The sequence below is a fragment of the Toxorhynchites rutilus genome, chromosome 2, assembly GCF_029784135.1.
Source record: "Toxorhynchites rutilus septentrionalis strain SRP chromosome 2, ASM2978413v1, whole genome shotgun sequence".
In the NCBI taxonomy this organism is placed as follows: Eukaryota; Metazoa; Arthropoda; class Insecta; order Diptera; family Culicidae; genus Toxorhynchites; species Toxorhynchites rutilus.
Genome location: NC_073745.1, coordinates 309,385,454 through 309,392,350, shown reverse-complemented (window position 1 = coordinate 309,392,350; position 6,897 = coordinate 309,385,454). Strand labels below are relative to the sequence as shown.

The window sequence follows — 6,897 nt, the reverse complement described above, 5'->3', positions numbered from 1 at the left end:
GCAGGCCCTCCCGCTGCTTGGTCCGCTGGACGAATGAACTTGACAAATTCAGCTTATTGGAGACATCCCGGACCGAACTTCTCGGATCACGTCTAAACTGCTTAACTACGCGCTTGTGATCTTTTTCACTGACGGAGCATCCATTTTTGCCGTTCTTCACCTTCCGGTCGATGGTTAGGTTCTCGAAGTATCGTTTTAGTACTGTCGCCGCACGGATCATGCCTTTAGAGCGTGATTCATGGCGAGAACGATAGAGCGGATGCTTAGATCGCGCTCTATCCTAAATACACAGAATAGCTTGCGCAGTGGCTTTATCGTAACTAATGAGGTTTTTCCGAAGTGCGATTATTGCTAGCTGAAAACCTAAATATCATAAAACTCCTCCGGCCAGCGATAACCCGCCGGGAAGGAGAACAAAACAAAAATAAGCAAAACGACGTAATGTGTTTACGATCAGAGCCTATCTCCGATCGTAAATACCGAAGGACGGGAGAAATCCCAAAAAGAGAGCACTATGGGTGCTATAAACGGAGCCTATCTCCGAGCTAGGACAATAAGTAATAAAACGGAGAGGAAAAGATAACACGCCTGCGAGCGTGTTAATAATCATCCCTCGTTCGCCCGTCTGGCTTAGAATAAATAATTGTAATTTTCTCTCTCTTATGCTACGCCCTTCTGGGGTAGATAAGAAGGCAATGTCTGTATATAAGAGAAAACTTGAACAGAATAAACGCACTCTCAACTGGACACTCTCAACCATACCACGGACGTAGGAGCGTCGTGGCGAACTACCGAACCCCTCTTTTTTTGTCATAAACGTATCACAACCCTGGACATCGCCCGAGCATCCTGGACACCATCGGGAGCACCCTGGACATCATCGCCGGCAGATCCCAGCGCAACAAGCGCTGGTAAGTATTGAACACCCCTCCTCCAAAGATCCGAAATTCCAACCACCCTTCCTCTCCCTTTTCCTTCCCTTGGCTCCGCCCGGCCAAACTCCCAAGTGACGCGGTACTACCGGATCGCACCAGTAGGCGCATACTCGTTATGCGCTCTACGTGATCTGGCCTACCACATAGCGTCCAGTAAAGGGCTTTCCCTTCGTGTCATCAGCACGATCTCCCTGCAGCCACATTTGGTGGCTCCAGAGAGGATCTTTCCTCCAGCGTAATCAGCACGATACCCTGCAGCCACATTTGGTGGCTCCAGAGAGGATCTTTCCTCCAGCGTAATCAGCACGATACCCTGCAGCCACATTTGGTGGCTCCAGAGAGGAGTCTTTTCCTAAAGACACTGTACGAACTCACAACACGCTCGGTTGAGTTGAGAATCCTGTTAAATTGATTTGCGCCCGTCGTTGAACGGAGAGGTTCGGTCTTGTAAAGACGAACAAGGTGAGGTTGTCTGTGGACATCACCATTTAGCCAAGAGGCAAATTGCGCATTTCAAGAAACAGAAATTAGGTCCTGAAAGACGGACAAATTAGGCCGTAGAAATCGGCATCTTGTTGAAACAAGTCCAGCTTTATAAACAGACCGATCGCCAGTCAGGCATAGTTGGACGAAGGCAACCAGGCGCCTCGTCAACATCAACTGTAATCCGGTCACGAGGGCCGGAAGACGAATATTGTGCAACGTTTGAAATCAGCGTAGGCAACTAGGCGCCACGCTTGGTTTAAGACAAGGCGAAGGCAACCAGGCGCCTCGCCACTTGCGCATTATAACACAGTTTAAACATCGAGTGACGGCAACCAGGCTCCTCACTCAGGAATAATGATATCAAGCTTTACGAGATCATCACGCCCGTGCTGTGATGCATGTGGCAAGAAAATTGAACTAGACAATCTGGTCCAATGCAGACAGTGCAAAAGGAATTATCATCATTCCTGTGTAGGACATACACCCACTGAAGAGGAAACCTATTTAGTATGCTCGCTTTGTTCCCCTACCAAAACAAACGAAAGTGAGGGAAAGGCACAGGCACCTGCAGCGTCTCATCCCTCAACTAATTCGAGGGAACAAAAACAGATAGAGGAGCTGACGAATCTAGTTACACAACTAGCTGAGATGCATGTTAGCGAACGCAACAACATAACCACATTAAAAAAGGAAATAGTAACAATGCAGGCATCACTCAACGCTTTAGTCGTGGGCGCAACGACAATAGCAACACAGCGACAAACAGAATTACCATGCTCTCCGGCGCAAGCGCAGTCAACTGAACCCCTAATCAATATCTCCGGGCAACAACGTGACCGAGCAACGATTCAAACACCACTACCAATGAGATCCGGTCCATCAATTGGCTGGGAGCAGAGTGCAATGATGCCAGCTCCACAGCATGGAGATTTTACGATTCTAATGAAGAGGCAAGCTTTGACTCCCTTGCCAAAATTCAGCGGGTCGCCCAAAGATTGGGCTAAATTCAAAAGGATCTACGAAGTCAGCACGAGAGAATGTGCGTTTTCCAATCATGAAAATCTCTCCAGACTTGAAGCTGCCCTTGAAGGACGCGCAGCTAGAAGCGTGCAGCAACTATTTATAAGCTCGGAAAATGTTCCGAGTATAATAGAGAGACTAGAGGAAAATTTCGGAAACCCTAAATTCATATATGAGGAACTACTGCACGATCTACAGAAGCTTAAAAGAGAAAGTAGATCAATAATAATCGAAATGTCAGATGCTTTAGAAAATATGGTGGCAAACATGACGATCATAAATCAAAGAGGTTATCTACTAGATGCGAGGTTAATAGAAGACCTAGTTAAGAGACTACCTTATAACCTGCAAATAGAATGGACACGCCATAGAACGACGACTGGTGATGCCCCATCTTTAGAAGAAATGAGTAACTGGCTGAAACCTCACGCCAAAATAATGAGGAATATGGCTTCTCCTCTACCTTCTACAGTTAGAAGCCAGATACATGTCCATCAAGAGATGCCACGCATGAAATGTCCGGTTTGCTCGAATAACCATAAAATCTTCGATTGCACGGAATTTAAGAACTCCAACATCCAAAAAAGATGTCGATTGGCAGTACAATGTAAAATATGTTTCGGATGTCTAGGCACCGGACATATGGTTAAAGATTGCAGACGATCTAGGAGGTGCGGCTTGAGTGGATGTAACAAGCACCACCACAGAATGTTACACTCGAATCCAGACATGGAACCAACACCTCGTAATACGTCCGCTACAGTTCCGCTTGAAGCCAACTGCAATATTCACAAGTCCTCAGCAAACGAGATATACTACCAGGTGATTCCAGTAACACTTCAACACGGAAGGCATTCAGTCGATACATATGCCTTCCTAGACACAGGGTCTTCCCTGACATTGCTAGATGAGGAAATGGCAAACTCCTTGGACCTATACGGCAGAGAAGAACCACTACAATTAAAATGGACACAGGACGTGTCTCGAAACGAGCTGAACAGTAGAAAAGTACAAGTTCGCATTCAGGGGTCGTCCAGAAGGTCGTACCGACTTGACGGTGTAAGAACCATTAAAAACTTACAACTTCCGACTCAGACAATGAACTACAAAGCAATGGCTACAAAATATCCGCATTTGGAAAACCTTCCGATCGAAAGCTACGAGCTTGCAAGGCCAACAATTCTCATAGGGCTGAATCAAAGCCATTTGCTTACCGCCATGGAAACAAGAAGGGGAAGTGACAATGACCCAATAGCAGTCCGAAGTAAGCTTGGATGGTTTATTTTCGGTAATGTCAGATCAATTTATCAAAACGATCATGAACTATTGCAACACGATAAAGAACTACGAGATATGATGGCTGCGCACTTCTCAATCGATGAATTTAGCATCAGACAACCAATAAGAGTCAACGACAACCCCTTGCCCTTAGAACCGGTCAACAAGTATACCACCGCGAGTTCTAACAACGTAATGCTGATAACCTCGACCGAAGATAAATCAAAAAAATCAACGCAAAAAAAAAGACGTAGAAATAAGACTACAACAAAAGGCATTTCTAAATCTTGGTTCAACATCTCACGTATATTGAAAATAATGATGTTGTTCGTAATGTCGTTCACGTTGATCAACGCTATATCCATAAAACCCGTTGACAAAGACGGTCTAATGTTCGACCACGAAGGAACGTGCTTATTACATAGAGGCATATGGCAAACAAATATACAAACCAACGTAGTGCCCGATGAAGACATTGAAGTAATTAACTCGATACGGAATAATGTGACAGTAGCGATGAAAGACATGGAGTTTGTCATCGAAGACTCTCTCCTAGAGCAAATTGCAACATCTGTTGAACGTTTATGCGATGATGCGATTGATGAGATCAAGCAGACAACGAGAACTAAACGAAGCAAAGGGTTCTTCGGTTTTTTGGCGGACTTAATATTTGGTAGCGACGATATGGAAAACGAGCTACAGGCAATGAGGGTTCATGAAGACGAAAAAATTCACCAAATATCGGAGTCAATGGTAAAAATGAATACCAAGGCGTCCAAAATGGGAGAACAGCTTAACGAGAGATACTATAAATTGTACAAAGACATGACTCAATTAAAACAATTATATTCTGCGGATAAGGTTCAAAGGTTACGAACAACGATGTTAGAAACCACGATATTGGCACGAGAAGTTATCGATGGAACGTTGAATAGATATAGGAAAGTTCGAACGTTTCCTTTGTCCGTCGACGAACTAGCCCAAACCAGAAAAAACATTTCACAAGCGTTGCCAACTGGTTACATTGTCCTGGATCACCCATCAGCCGTAAAATACAACACGCGTGTAGTCAACGGCTCCCTCATAATTACCATGACGAGTGTTGTCATCAACAAAGTTGAGTTCGAGGTATTTAAGATAATACCGATCCCACGGGCTGAGAATGGCTCAATTATTGTAACAGAACATGATCGCATCACGGTAGGCCACAACCAAGACTTCTTCTACCCATCGATCGAACTAACAAAACTGAATGATACGCATTTAATTACGGTTCAACCAGAACTGAGTAAGGAAGTGGATTGCGTAGCGGCTGTCATACTGCATATCGCAAGTACCCGCAAATGTGCAACAAAACTGTTAACCACGCCTTACGCTATGATGGAGACACTGTCCACTCCTAATACCGTTTTATACTATGCATCCGATACAAAGGCAATAGTTATACATTGCGACAACGTGGTAATGTCACCACCTTATGAGGCAGCAGTAGTAACTCTCCAGCCAGATTGCCGTATACAATCCAACAACAAAACGATACATGCAAGTTTAAATGGCATGAACAAGAAGATTGCAACATACTTCAAATCTAAATACCAGGTGGCCGATCACCTATTGGACGAATTCAATGACACCGTAAAAGATGTGGTGGAGCCGAAGCCCGATAATCCCTACGATAACAACGCTATGATAACCGTGTACAACAGTTTGGATCCCTTCCATCCGAAATCGAAGTATCTTTGGAGGAACGCCGCCCTTTTCGTAAGCATACTAATGATTATAATCGGGATCATTTATCTACGTTGCTGCAGACGAAGATGCTGCACCAGATCCAGAGCCACAGCAGGACCCGATGTCCATATCCGAATGGACAACCTATTGAACCGGCAACAATTAGAAGACACAGCGCTTTAAAACCAAGCATTGGAGGGACGTTCAATGAAGCAAGGCGGCATGCCGAAGAATTGAAGAGAAAAAGTGATTTAAAACTCTGTTAGACCATAAGTACACAAAATGTAAAATAGAAGAAAATAATTGAATATGAAATAATTGTAGTCAAAATGAGGAATCTGACAATGAATAAGAAATATAAGCAACAAAGGGTTGCATAAACTGACGAGAAGATATGTCGTCTAATGTAATAGTAAAAAAAAATATAATTTGTTCAGTGAAAGAAGCAATTAGGCGCCGTTGTATGGCTATTAAAGTACATAAAGTTGAAGACTCTTCTATGGATAGAAGAAGTATTGAATTTGAAAATTGAATACTCCTGCGAGAGTAAAATGAAGTGTAACACAAAGCTAAAATGAATAGGATTTGCATTGTAAATGAATCTGAAGGCAAAGTGGCTAATAAATTGTAACGAAGCAAAGAATGAATTTATAACACACCATGTATGAAGAATAAACGGAAGTCATCCGCTCATAGCAAACGAATTGCATTGTATAACTTCAGGTTAGGAAATTGAATGTAACATAATATTGAAAAGAGAATATAAGATGAAACAATTGCGAATTATACAGTAATAAAAGATACAGCATCAGAAGCATAGAAGAAAAAAATTATTAGAAACAGATGCGGCGTAGCTCAATTGGTAAATCTGCCTTACGCGATTTACGAGGGCCGGTATGTCGCCGCACGGATCATGCCTTTAGAGCGTGATTCATGGCGAGAACGATAGAGCGGATGCTTAGATCGCGCTCTATCCTAAATACACAGAATAGCTTGCGCAGTGGCTTTATCGTAACTAATGAGGTTTTTCCGAAGTGCGATTATTGCTAGCTGAAAACCTAAATATCATAAAACTCCTCCGGCCAGCGATAACCCGCCGGGAAGGAGAACAAAACAAAAATAAGCAAAACGACGTAATGTGTTTACGATCAGAGCCTATCTCCGATCGTAAATACCGAAGGACGGGAGAAATCCCAAAAAGAGAGCACTATGGGTGCTATAAACGGAGCCTATCTCCGAGCTAGGACAATAAGTAATAAAACGGAGAGGAAAAGATAACACGCCTGCGAGCGTGTTAATAATCATCCCTCGTTCGCCCGTCTGGCTTAGAATAAATAATTGTAATTTTCTCTCTCTTATGCTACGCCCTTCTGGGGTAGATAAGAAGGCAATGTCTGTATATAAGAGAAAACTTGAACAGAATAAACGCACTCTCAACTGGACACTC

At 43.4% G+C, this 6,897-nt stretch overlaps 2 pseudogenes; both read left to right on the top strand.

The window, feature by feature from the left end:
• Positions 1-294: 294 nt before the first annotated feature.
• On the top strand, positions 295-423 carry LOC129772156 (U4 spliceosomal RNA; annotated as a pseudogene).
• Positions 424-6,439: 6,016 nt separating this feature from the next.
• On the top strand, positions 6,440-6,568 carry LOC129772155 (U4 spliceosomal RNA; annotated as a pseudogene).
• Positions 6,569-6,897: the final 329 nt, after the last annotated feature.